Source organism: Camelus bactrianus, chromosome 12 (genome assembly GCF_048773025.1).
Source record: "Camelus bactrianus isolate YW-2024 breed Bactrian camel chromosome 12, ASM4877302v1, whole genome shotgun sequence".
Classification (NCBI taxonomy): Eukaryota; Metazoa; Chordata; class Mammalia; order Artiodactyla; family Camelidae; genus Camelus; species Camelus bactrianus.
The window spans coordinates 6,271,200-6,285,904 of record NC_133550.1 but is presented as its reverse complement, the minus strand read 5'-3'; the positions used below and the strand labels follow the sequence as shown (position 1 = coordinate 6,285,904).

At 37.8% G+C, this 14,705-nt stretch overlaps 1 pseudogene; it reads left to right on the top strand.

The window, feature by feature from the left end:
* The first annotated feature begins 10,244 nt into the window (after window positions 1–10,244).
* LOC141579486 (THO complex subunit 6 pseudogene) lies at window positions 10,245–11,549 on the top strand (annotated as a pseudogene).
* Window positions 11,550–14,705: the final 3,156 nt, after the last annotated feature.

The window sequence follows — 14,705 nt, the reverse complement described above, 5'->3', positions numbered from 1 at the left end:
TGCACAGGACAGGGAACTATGTTCAATATCTTGTAATAACCTTTAATAAAAAAATATGAAAATGAATGTATGTATATATCTGCATGACTGGGATATTGTGCCATGCACCAGAAACTGACACATTGTAATTGACTGTACTTCAATTAAAAAACAAAACAAAACAAAAAAACCTTTGCATCACGTACCTTGGTGAACCAACTTATCTTTTGAATAGTGCACATTTCAACAGGAGAATTTATTAATAAGAAAATAGACATTATGGTAAATCCTGCCCTGTCCTCATGAGTTATTGAGGGTAAAGTTTCCAATTTTGCTGTGATTGGTGTTAAATATTCCTTACCTGTGGCTAAACTTGCAATAAAATATCTCCAATAAGAGAGGCAGTGGAGCCTGACTAAACTCAGAATCAAGGCTTTCCTCTTGAGGAAAGAATCTGGTTGGAGAACCCTCTTCCTCATTGGCTTCTTTTGTCAACATTTTCAAGCATAGGAACAGCCTTAGAAAGACGCAAAGTACATGACTTTGGGATTGGAATGAAGCCATAAAAAGTGTGTTTTTATAAGAACAAGAAGTCAGAAAGTTGCTCTTCACTGGTTTTCTGCCTACCATGTGGAGTGTACCCTGAGACCTGTGTATGCAACAGCATATCAGCTGATGGGAGAGCAGCATAATTGCATTAAAAATGGGGTTCACTGTGCCTTTATTTCAAATGAACAAAAGTAAAAAAAATTAAGGTTAAAAAATGTTTTTGTGCTGTTATAATTAAGTCAACCAAACATTATTTGATCAACATTAAAACAGAAAGATCAGTAGCAGCTGAAGTCACAAACAATTTTCTGTGAACTTGGATGTTTTGAGAAAAACTGAGATGTTTGCATAATCTTCCCTGTAGCAACAACGTTCCACATGCATATTTCTCTTTAAAAAGAAACTCCATGCTCAATGGTATTCTGACTTCAAGGACTGAATAAAAAGCATCTCAAGTCAAAAATCCTGTTCTAAAAATTGAGATGAAGAGGAGGTCATAAGTGTATTGATTTCTCTTTTAAATCCTTTATGGATGCCTAAAAGTCATATATTGATTTAAAGTACTAATTTACTTAAATCTCTGAACTTGAACTTTTAGCTATCTAGTTCCAGTATCTTTCCCAAAACCTTCCCAAATGTTTGAGGTTTCTACAAACAAGATAAATCACTGTACACAACACTGAGCAGAGGAGAAGCTGAAGTGTACAACAAACTTGCTTATATAATTTTTCTCAAGGCCTGGAAATAAAAATGTTAAATGTGACCTATGATTTTCATGGAATTTTTCCAAAATATAAATCTCAAAGTATATATTCTATACATTCAATTTTTAAAAAGATCCAAATGTAAACAGTAAATGGTAAATCTCTGAATTATACTTATTATGAACATCTTAATTTCTCAGAACTTTGACCAAGACAGCATTTAATAAAGCAATATTTTTGTGATGAAAATGACTTTACTTTGTAGCCAATGGGAGGTATGCCCCAAATTATAATTTTTCCTCAATATAATAGATTTGTACCATATAATATTTTATTTTTATGAATCCAATTATGTGGTTGGTATTGTAATTTTACTAGTGTCACAGGTAATAAGAAAGTCTAGTCAATATTTATCACACATATTCTATATTAGATTACACAGTTATTAGATTATTTTACAATATTACTTATGTGTTATTGCTTAGAGTTGTATTCACAAGTCTGAAATCCCTGAGTAAGGTGCTTTCAAAAATCTAAAATAGAGTTGGCAGAAGAACTGTCACACGCTTATGTGTCTTACCCTTATTTGGAAATAATGATAATGACCATAATAAGAATTACACTATAATAGTAAAAATCAACAAAGTTATGCTAATGGGTGACTCAGTCAGCCAACTAATTAAGCTGCCATTTGCAAGGGGAATTAAGCATCACTGGAATACACTGTAATATGTTTATCAGTTAGCGCAGATTTCCACATGAGACTGCTTCCTGGTTGTTAAGATGAAATTTGAGCTTAATCACCCCAAGTAAACAACAGTAAACAAAATTTAAAATAATAAATAGATTTTTACCAACCCCAATCTCTCCTCCAAGAGGTAAGCTGCAAAGTATAACTGCCATACCTACCGATAAACCTCAGACCAGCCAGCAGAGTTGTTTATGTCTTACAGTCTTAGTCAACCAAAACTGTTAATATGTGGATAAGGCTCTTTACCAGAAGAAAGTAATCTACATCATTGTCTGAAGTTTAAGTCATTCACTAAGCCACTAAGCCTCCCAAGAAGTTTATGATTTAGGAAATTACACACAGACACACAGACACACAGACACACAGACACACACACACACACACACACACACACACACACACGCGAAATTCCCTTAGGAATTTTTTAGGACAATCACTACAGATGGAAGTGACTTAGTAAGTAAATCTATTTCAGCTCCTTCTTTATCTATAAAAGCTATTTTTTACAGAAAGTTATGTTCACACTGAATGTGAAACCAAAAATAAAATAGAAGAGTGTCTGATTTCTGTTGCATCTAATAATTACTCTCAAATTTCTGCAAGTGAAGGCCAAGTTGGGATTAGAACAGTTCTTTCCCATGTATAGCTAAAATTCCAGTATGTGCTGATAAACAAGATGTGACTGATGTTCAACATTAACTACAGTGGTCTGCTAACTAGTCCTTGAGACTTGAGTATTTTATGGTGAAATTCTAACATTGAGGATGTATACAAGAATAAACAATGAGTTTATTTATCTTTGCAGTTCCAGTAACTGCCATTTGTCTGTTTCAACGTATTGCAGAAAAACTGCTAATGGAAAATCTGACTTGTAAATTTGCTCTGTGATTTTAATACACTTACACTCATCAAAAGTTCTTAGGATTGTCCATGTCAAAAGAAAGTCTGAGTTCCTTGGAAATACTTCTAATTAAAAAGTAAAATTGTCACAAATAATAAAATATTTTCTAAAATAAAACAAAAATAATTTTAAAGCCTTTTGAACAAGACTTTGCAACTTTATCTTGTAGGTCATATTTATTCAGGTGAGTGAAAATCACTAACTGTCTTTAAGGAGTGAGAAAGTATTAAAAAAAAAATTCAAATGCATCAAAATGTTATAATATGTTTGGTGCAGCAATATATCTCTTATTATAAATATGATAAAAGAAGGTGAATTTTTTTTAAGAAAATTTCAGTTTCTCTGCCCTCTCATTAAATAAACATTGAACACATTGAACATGGGTCCAGGAGATCAAATATCATGCTATTTGCTTTTTATTTACATGTTATTTACTTTTATATCGTTTTATTTGCTTATTTGTCTCATTTAATCCTCCCAATAACCCTATCAAATAATTCTACTATCCTACCTTTACATATGACATGTGATAAAATTAAGGCCCAAAAAGGTTAAGTAAATAGCAGAAAATCATAGTTAGCAAGTTCAAACCCAAGATAGTCAAACTTCAAGCTAGTGTTCATACCTCCAAGATAATTTGCCCTCTGTTGAGTAAGTTTCTATTTTTTTGAATGCTCAGAGCATTTAGTCTAAACATTTATTATTAGTATTTATTCTAAGTGCTTTAGGTATATACACTTCTGCATCGTGGCTTTTTGAACTCTTTTAAAAAATTTTTCCATGAAGTAATTTTTGGCTTCATTTCACATTCAAAGAACAAACATGTCCATGTGCCCAGCACTACAGGGAAATACAGTATGAAATATTTTAATTAAAGTAAAACATTTTCAGACAGTAGAACAAAATGAAAAGTTGATTAGAATTCAACTCATAGTCTGTGGGAACTGGGTCTGAATAAGAAAACCCACTGACCCACTGTGCCCTACTACAAATGTTTACAACAGCTCCAGTGTTCATAATTCAAAGATGATCACTTTGACTTCTCATTAACCAATACAAGCTTTAGGCTACTTGGTTGTTCAATCCACCCAGTTTGCATAAAATAAGTTAGTTCTGGTATATTGTCTAACACCTTCTAAAACATGCTTTCCAGAATGCCATTGTAGAAAAAAAACAAAAAGGCAAGACCCAAAGATACATCAAATACACAGTACAGAGAAATGAAAGTGCAAACTTAGTCTAAAATTCATTTTCAGTTTTCTGCCCTTTGCTTTAGAAATAAAGGAAACAAGAACAAAGGACTGTTTGATCACTAAGTGCTAAAAACTTCTGTCATAAATTTCATGGACTCCAAGTGACTTTCAGCGGATCTGACCTGCCCTATGAAACATGCAGAAAGCATCACTGTAATTTAACTGCTTTCTCTGAGCATTCACGTCTCCGTGTTATACATCCATTCAGAGGACAAGGACACATCTGAGCCTCTCACAGTATGAGTTTGGTGAAACACTCCAGTGATCCTCTGAGTAGAATTGTTCAACAATTCCAAATTGTGATGGAGTGTAAAGGGCTTATTTTAATTTTTTTTTATTGAAGTAGTTGATTTACAATGTTGTATTAGTTTCTGGTGTACAGTACAGTGATTCAGAAGCATACTCTACAGCAAGCAGAGGTTCCCAAATCTTTCTTTTCTGGGGGGATGGTTGAGGAGTGGGGATCACGTTGCAGGTGGGATCAGGGGTGGGAAAGTCCAAGCAGGAGATATAAGAACAGATATGTCTCTGGACGCATTAAAAAATAAAAGGCTACTCCCTGCCTGTTTGGATGTTGTGAATAAAACTAAAGATGAAATAGGATAATATCTCATAAAATAGATTGAACCAGTGAATTATAATATAAACATGTGTATGCATGAGTGGGCACTTCTGGAGAAATGAACAACTGTAGATCTTGATGTAACCATGCCACTGGTTTTACCTAGTATTAATTTAAAACCTTGCTAGAGAAGAAAGGCTTTCTAAAAAATATTTCTGCAACACACACATAAAAGATATGCAGAAGGCATTCTGTGCTAGTCAGCTTGCTTCCTGATTGATGCACACAGGAGTAGGGAGGAAAACTAACGTGCAATTCAATTATAGGAGATTTTTATGATCAAGCAAGGCAATTCCAGTTTTCTCTCATTTAGATATAATTTTCAGTTAAATCCTAATAGATATAACTCTTCACAGGAAGGCACTGCCTGGATGGAGTCCAGCATAGAAAATTTGTTAATACTCTTTAATGAGACTAAGTAATTTATTTTTGTCCTTTTGTCAGTTTTTTTGGGGTAATCAAAAATCATGGAGGTCTGTTGTTAAGTCTATATTTTGTCTCTGGCTGCCCAAGTCTCCAAGGGTACTTGAATTTCAGAGGCATACCGAAGTAAGCTTAGGACATACAAAGCCTCAGGAAAAATATGGAACATCTATTTGGAAATTAATTTTATTTTTAAATGTTTAAATACAAACACTATTATCTATTAAAAATTTATATTTAACACATTTATTACTATCTTATTAATATTTATAAATTTTGTGTAGGGCTAGATCATTTCAGACTATACCTACAAACTCTTGGGGTTTCATTTTCCCTCTCTCTATTCAAGAGCATTTCAGTGGGAAACTCTGAGAAACTGATGAGTAATTACACTAGGACAAACCTGAATTAAATTTTAGAGAAAGGCACCATAATATCATAACCCTAGGCCACAGGCCGCTTCTCAGTATTCACAGTAGATACTTACACAAAGGAACTGTTTCTTCATCTCTGAATTATTGTTGTGGGTCAGCCTGAGATACAGTGCTATCACATTTTAACTTCTCCCAGTCAGGGTACATCTTACAATCAAAGTGATAAGAAATTATAGTGCCATAGTTGAATTGTCAGTATTCACTATTATTTTCCCTAAAATAATGATGCTGCTTACAATTACTGGTGTCTCAGACTCAATATAATACATTAAAAAAAGATCTTTGAACAACCCCACTGTTAATGAGTTTAATGTTACCAAGCCTACTCTTCAAAATTCAATCACTTTTAACCTGCATTGAAATGGGATAAATGTTGTTGCCAAAGTATGCTGTAAGCAGTCAATAAATTATGGGTGCTACTTATATTTTGCTGGTTGATGGTTCTATTTTCATAAATAAATGCATGAATACATACATACATAAATGTACATTGGTGATATATGGTGCTTTATGTTCTAGATACCATCCTATTTTCAAAATAATCCAATAGATGTATTAATATTCATTTTTCTATTGAAGAACATAACAAAAAAGTATAAGAAGTGCCAGTTTAATAAACAAATTGCTTGTCAAAAACGCTAATGTGGTCAAAGTTTTATTCATCAACTGTGTAATGACCATATGAGAAATTTGCTTTAAACTGCAAACCTTCACGAGGACATACTGCAGATTACATTTAATTCCAGTTTCTTGGGGGTTAAATAAACTATCAGCACTTTATTGTTTAATTGAAAAATAAGTACATGCTTTTAGAGTGTAATGACAATGACAATGACCTTGGTAATAACAATGTGAAGAAAGGTCAAAAACTGAAAGTCAAAACTGAAATTGATTCTATTACAACTTCTCAATTACCGTCTCTCAAACAGCACAGATTAACTCTATGTAATGTGAACACAATTTAAGCCTCCTTTGGAAGAGCCCGTTTTTACTACATAATTTGGTTCAGCCACACAAAAACATACTGGGTCATAGTGTCAGCATAAAACTATACATTCACAGATGGAGTCTTGAGAGCAGATAGAAAAGGGGACTTCAGAAATCGAAGGGTTAAATGCATAAGATCTTTCTAGCTGAAGCTGCTGACTCACATGGCCCAACTCACAGGTGTCATCAGACTATCACACCTGAGGTTCCACAGATATAGGAATAAAATGTGACTCTTGGGTTTGTGGTTTCATGTAGTAGTTACAAGACTTATGAATCACAAGCCAGGACCCACAACAATGATTTATTGCTGCAGTTCAATTATACGTTTAATACAACCCCAGTAAAATGAAAAAAACTTTTAAAGAAACTTTTATTTTTTATAATCTGTAAACTAACTGCAAGCATAACACAACCAACTAACCAATTAATCCTCCTCCCAAAATAAAACTCCAATATAGAAGAAGAAATTCATATTCTGAGTGCTGAAAAATAAACATTAAAATTAAGCTATATTTAGAAGTCTCCTAAGATGGGTCCCAATCTTCCCTGCATTTTAAAATTCAAATACCTATCTGTGTACACACACACACACACGCATGCACGCAAACAGATATACACATACATATATTTCAACTTCTATGTACAGCTGCTGACAATTTTAGGGTACTCATAGATGACCTTTTTAAAAAATTGAAAGTTCTCTAGGATAAATTAAAGGATTGCTTTAAAAACTATATAAACACTTCTCTCAATCACATTTGTAGATCTGTAAAATATGTTCTAAAGACCAAGAGACTTAAAAGTGCAAATAAAATAAAACATATTAAGTGCATTATAAAATTTAGACAATGTAAATATTGACATTAAGTTAAAGTAAGTGTATTTCTTGAAATATGTGGATAAGACATGGAAAAACTCTGGGAATTAGCATTCACTTGGGGCTAGGTCTGGCAATGATTAGATATGTGAGAGCCAATTCAGTGTGATGGGTAAGAGCATGAATCCTGAAGCCAGCCAGCCTGGATTCTTTTCCTTGCTCTGCCAGTTAACAACTATGAGACAATGGACAATCTCTTTATGCCTCAGTTTCCTCATCTCTAAAATGGAGATAATAAGAATATCCACTCAGATGAGGATCAGACAGGATAGTACATGTAAGGCATTTGAGACAGTTTCTGGCATGTGGTAGAAAGTTAAAAATATGTTAGCTAAACTATGAAAGTGATCTTATGCATAGAACTTAGCTCTATGCATCATAATCTTTCCAGATACAAAACAGGAGCTTGAATAAGTTTTTAAAGTCCTTTACACTCTTAAAATCTTGATGATTTTTGTTTTCTATCACTCAAAATACTTAAAATAAGTAGAAAACATGTATCCATTCATTTATTCAACACTATTTATCAAGTCCCTACCACATTCTAGGCAGAGTACTAGATATTGATAATACAAAGATCAAAGCCTGCTCCTGCCTTCTAAGAGCAGCTCCAGAGAAGCAGCATAGGGTAACGGTTAGGAGCCCAACATCTTAGATCAGACACTCTAGGACTTAGGACTTTATGATTTTGGGACAGTTTCCTTAACTAGTGGTGCTCTAGTTTCCTCTCCTTTGAAACGGGAATGGTAATAGTTGTACTCTTATAAGTTTGTTCTGAGGATCAACTGAGTTAATCAGTTAAATCTTGTGGGCAGAACTTGGAACATAGGAAGCACTCAGTAAATGCTAGTATTATCAGGAGAGTCAGATAGGAAAACAAACACAGTATGAAAAGTGTGGTAAGTGTGATAATGAGGATGAGAAGACGCAGTGGGGAGGGTATGGCTCAGTGGTAGAGTGACTGCTTAGTGTACACAAGGTCCTGTGTTCAATCCTCAGTACATCCATTAGTAAATAAATGAACCTAATTACCCCCAATAAAAGAACAAAAGAAGAAGAAGAAGGAGAAGACACAGTGCATGGGGAACTAGAACAGTAAATAAAAGAGGACGTAAAACAGTGTAGAGTTCAAGCAAGTTTCCCAGAAAAGTTAATATTTGATCTCATATTAAAGAATTAAGACAAGTTGTTGAAGGAAGTGCGGCACGGTTAAATATTTCAACATGAAATATTTTAAGAGTATAAGAGAATTTCACCAAAAGATAAGCAAGTGACTAAACACTTCACTTCAATACACATTGACTGAGGAGTCTACACTCTTTGTCCACTCACTATGCATCTCCATTTCCAAATAAATGCAATATAGCATCCACTGAATTTGCCAGTAGCAGTCATATGCCAGGAAAAACAATTCAGATAACCGTATTACACCTCGAGGGGGACCTGATCCTAAACACAAATGCCTCTCAAACTGGTAGCATTTTAAAAGCAATTTTGGGGAAATGTACATTGTGGTATTCATCACACACTCATCATATCACTCATCTAACTCTGACCATGTGATAACTGTCTTCAAATAGCTGGGACACTACCAAGTGGACACCAATTTAACTTTCAAATTTCTAGAAGGTGAATTACCAAGAACAAGTTCCAGGAAGGACTTCTATCTAGGAGAACTGTAATACATAAAACTGCTAAACCCTCTGGAAGCCTTTTCACTACCCCTCCAGATAGTGCCACCATGCTTAGCAGTGAAAGCATTCATTCAAGGAGACTGAAAAATCATCAATTCAGGGGTGTTGTAACATGGACTGTGAGAGGTTGGACTGAGTCAGATGTTTTTTGCATGCAGAGAAAAGGTGAACAGAGTGACTTCTAAATCTCCACTCAATTCTAAAGTGCAATTCAATTACTTAAATATCCATTTTACTGAGCATAAAATATGAGTCAGGAAAATGAGGATTTCCCTTGCAGTCTTGTTTATGCCTAATGACTTGGTGAAATTATTAACAGACCACCCTTTGCATTTCAAAAGTGTCACTGTCACTAGAGAATGTTAATTCCTTTTTTTAAATTTATTAATTCCTTTTTTAAAGTGATATGCCTCTAGGAGTCTGTCAACCAGCTCCATGGAGTCTGACAAGCTGGATTCTATGCCTGAAAATAATAATCTCTTTGGTTTTCCTTCTAAATGTAGGGTATGATGTTACTAAATGTTAGTGTCTTCTATTGCTCCTCTCAGCTACAACCCTAAACCTGCAAGGCCTGATGTGTTGCATACATTTTGTGTAGGTAAGAATGAGAAAACATTTGAGAGTAATTTCTAAAATCAAGGCAAATCAAAGGATTTAGGAGTTTACCTGAATACTGGTTGTTAAAGGTTATAATGGAGGAATCATACCCAAATTCAATCCCTTGCCCTGGAGCCTCACCATTGGCGCCGTATGTTAGGGCTTCATTTCCTCTGATGGATTATAAATACAATGTTGAAATGTTAATTCTCATCTACATCCTAGTCAACAATCATGGTGTGACTGAAGATTTAGAAAAGGGACTTGTCAAATGTGCAAATGACCTAAACTTATGATTAAAATATAATTTGTTGGATAACAGGTTAAAGATTCTTAAAGTTCTAAACAGGCTAAAACAAAAAGCCCACTCAGAAAAATACAATTTAATGCAGATAAATTAAAAGTCTTACTTTTAGCTTAAAATGAAACCAAAAGGATATATGAGAAAAGACAGGTGTAAAATTGTTTACATGAAGAACCCCTCGGAGCGCGGGCACGGAAGACGGATGGCACGCGGCTGGAAGGCAGCTCCGCCCAGTGGGGTGGGGGTGGCGGTGGGGGTCGGGGGCAGCGCGGCCGCGGTGGGCGCCGCCCAGTGTTGGGTTCCTCTTGGCGGGGTCCTCCGCTCCTGGGGCTCTGGGTGCGCATCGGCGGTGCTGGGAGGCGGGGCGCCGCTAAGGGGAGACGCCCTTTGGCGCTGGCGGACCCGTGGGGCTGCCTGGCCCGCGGGCGCTCTGGGACTTTTAGTTCTGGAGGTGGAGCGAGCGGTGCCGCACGCGGGGCCTCCGGCTCAGGCGGAAACGTTTACGGCTCTGCCCGGGCTGCACAGGACCATTTTCTCCCAGAGAGTCTCACCCTGTTCCTGGCAGCTGGCAACACTTACAGGCAGATAGCCGTCTTTAGCTTGTCTGCTGCTTTGAGCTCCAAGGCCAGAGAGGAAAGTAAGAAGCCCGTGGTGACCTTCCAAGCCCACGATGGGCCTGTCTACAGCATGGTCTGCACTGATCAACATCTGCTCGGTGCTGGGGATGGGGAGGCGAAAGCCTGGCTTTGGGCAGAGATCCTCGAGAAGGGCTGTAAGGAGCTGTTGTTCCTTACGTCAGCCCCCACACAGGACCAGCCTGGAAGTACCTGAGGTCAGTGCTTTGCTTCTCCTCTCCAAGGAGAAATCCCTCTTCCTGGCTGGGGGAGACTGTCAGCTGCATTCGATGGACCTTGAGATGGGGACCTTCAGGCGGGCCCTCCGGGGCCACACCGACTACATCCACTGCCTGGCACTGCTGGAGCGGAGCCCCGAGGTGCTGTCAGGTGACGAGGATGGGGCTGTGTGGCTTTGGGACCTCCGCCCGGCCAAGGAGGTCCAGACTACCGAGGTCTACAAGCACGAGGCGTGCTCGAGGCCCCACAGTGGGTGCTGGATTTGATGTTTGGCAACTGACTCAGACTGGATGGTCGGTGTAGGTGCCCCAGCGCTCACCCTCTGGCACCTCCGATCCTCCACACCCACCACCATCTTCCCTATGCAGGCACCACAGAAGCACGTCACCTTCTACCAGGATCTGATTCTATCAGCTGCCAGGGTCACTGCGTCAGCCAGTGGCAGCTAAGTGAGGAGCTCAAGGCCCGGGTGCCTGGCTCCTCCCCAGGGCTGCTAAGACTCAGCCTCAGCCATTAAGCATCAGCCCAAGTGCAAGGTCCTGTCAGCCACAGGCAACAGCTGCAGGGTGGATGTCTTCACCAACGTAGGCTACCAAGCTTTCTCCCTGTCCTTCTGACCTCCAGCGACACCCCCACCTCCATCTCGGGTTTGGAGCATTTTTTCTTCTTTTTTAATACAAATAAAATTTCGGGCTTTTCAAAGAAAGGAAGAAAAGAACCTAGGGAATTATTTGGGGTAGTATGATCCAATGGTGTGTTAAAGACACTAAGAATGGGTAACATTTATGTTGAAAGAAAAGTAAAATATCCAGACCAATAAGTGAAACAGTCCCATGGTGTTTTACATTGGTAGGACCATGGTTGGTACTGTGTTCAGATCTATAATTTAAGGTAAAATAGACCGAAGTCTATTAAGAACAAATAAAGAGGCAAAGAATGCATATCTAGGAAAACAGAGATGTTAGGGAGGTAAAATAACAGCACAACAGTAACGATACTATACTGACTGCACCATTGATAAAGCAGTGCTTTCTGTGCGCTGGAGACACTTTAAGTAAGTCGTCTGCTCTAACTCCTGCATAAATCCTAGGAAATAATACTACTGGTTCTTTTTTTCAGATGAGGAATCTGATGCTCAGGAAAGTAAGTTGTCTAGGATTACTTCCATACTAAGTAATTGAAGGCATTTGTGTAGAAGAGAGAAAGACATCCTTTCCAAAGGGAAAGGAATAGAAGCTACAACTGGATGAAAAAGAAAAAGTCCTAGTATTCATAACTGCATTAGGATGAAACTGCCTGCCTGCCTACCAGCAGGTTCTCCTTTGCTGCATGTAATCATGCTGAGGTGAACCGAAAGGAATAGAATTTACAGAAAAAAACGTTCCTGTGCTGATTGGGAGGTGGGGTTAGGCAGTTACCATTTATTGTGACATTACTATGGGTCATGCACTGTGCAAGAAATAATAGCATCGTCTTCCTATAACAAACCCAGAAGGAAAGACTGTGTTCCCCATTTTAGATGAGAAAACAGACTCTCACGAAGGTTAAGTAACTTGTCCCAAATTGCATACAAATTAGCCATGAAGCCTGGATTCAATTATCTGTCTAATTATCTGTGACTCCAAGATTTATGCTCATCATGCTGCCTTTCATTCGGCAAGTAGAAAGCCATAAAGATATGTGAGTAATGGGGTAAAATCTTTGTCTCATATTTTTACAGATAATTGCTACCACTATGAGTGACAGATTATACAAGAGGATGAATGTTAGATCTTAGTAGCAGTTGGATTCCAGCTGTGGAACTCAGAATTCAGGACAGGTTTGTAGATTCCAGAGTTGGAATGCCCAAGACAGTGGCTACTAGCTTCATGAGACTAGTGAGTGCTTGAAATAAGACTACTACCAGCTGAGATGTGCTCTAAGTGTAAAGTATACAATGGATATTGACAGACATGTTACAAATAAAGGATGTAAAATATTTCATTAGTAATTTTTAATTGATTACATGTTAAAATGTATCATGGGTATATTCAATTAAAGTATGATAAATTAATGTTTCTTTTACTTTTTCTGTGGTGGCTACTAGGAAGATTAAAGTCACATATGTGGCTTGAATTATATCTTTGTTGGACAATTATTCACATAAAGGAACCCTTTGAATTCTTAAGGGATCACAAAAGGAATAGCTTAGGGTAAGTAGGCCAAGGAAAGAATATTGATCATCTTGAGAGAATCCTACATTTAGGAGCCAGGAAAGGTGATGACAAAGGAGACTGGGGAGTGATCGAAGATGACAGCGTTAAGATGGAAACTTGGCCACAGGTTGCAGAAAGGCCAGGGAGAATGACAACAGGAAAGAGGCTGTTACATTTACCAGTTAGGAGGTTATTTGTTTTTAGGACTTTTCATAGAGTGGTTGTGGTGGAAGCTCGTTTAAAAAAGGAATAGGGGTGGGACTCAAGATACATTTTTAAGGAAATGGATGATGTGAACATGTATATAAGTTTAGTGGAGGGGAAGAGAGAAAAGATTCAAAAGAAAGAAGAGATTGTTGAGGTAGTGAAGTCCTATCACCAGTTTTAGGAAAGTAACTTGCCTAGGAGAGGATTCAGATACTTCTTCTCTGAGGCCACAGAGAAGGAAAAGAAATCCAGGAACTTCACATGATTTTATTTCTTATATTCTCTGAGATAGAATAGATAAGGTTATAGCCCATGTTAGAAGATTGAGGCTAAATTTGAGAGCTTGAGAAGTATGAAAAAGGCTCAGAAAAGACACAGTTGCAAGTCATCAGTGTGAAGTAATAAACAAGTGGGAAGTGAGCAGTGAAGAGCCAGTGCAGTCTGGGCGGCATAAATGCTCAGGAGCACAGCTGCCGCAGTGATGTCCTGTCAGTGACAGAGCTAAGCTTTCTGAGGCTTACCCAAGATTAGGAAAGAACCAAGTTAGTGTGATTGAAGGACATGGGGCTGCTTCTCTAGCTTGTGTGAAAGTAACAAAAACCGTAGAACATGATGTCCAAGTTGTATTTAAAAAAGCTTTCAAAGCCAGTCTGGGAACGGACCACACTTGTATGAAGCAGTGCCTGGGTCAGGTGTATGTTTTTGGCTCTGTGACAAAGGGTCTCAGCTTCTGCAGATTACCCACATCACCAAGTCAGAAGCAGCAAGAACGAACATGGATTTCCATCCATCCTTATGAGGTTCCAGCGCATCCTCATGTGATTCTAGTCTGCTTGGTGACTGTCGCTTCCCAACTGCCCACTCTCTGAACGTCAGGCCAGCACCAGGAGCAGAGACGGCCTGGCAGGAACTGCTTATCCAGCCCCACAAGCTAACTCCCTGTAAGTAAGCCTTTGATTTGTAATATAAAAACAAAAAATACATCGATATTGCTACTGTTTCTACTTCTCCAGTTTATTCCTTACTGATACTGAATTAAAAGACTAGGAATGATGGCAAACACTGCAGTTTATTTCTTCTTTTTTGTTAACTGAAGTATAATTGACTTACAATATATATAAGTATCAAGGCACAACACAGTGACTGGATCATTATGGAATGATCACAGCAGTAAGTGTAGTTACCATTGGTCACCGTACAAAATTAGTACAATATTACTGGCTATACTCTCTGTGCTGTGTATTATATCCTGTTGACTTATTTTATAACTGAAAATTTGTACCTCTTAATCCTTTTCATCGATTTCATCCACCCCATGCCCCACCCTCTAGCAATCACCAGTTTTTTCTCTGAGTCTATGAATCTGTTTCT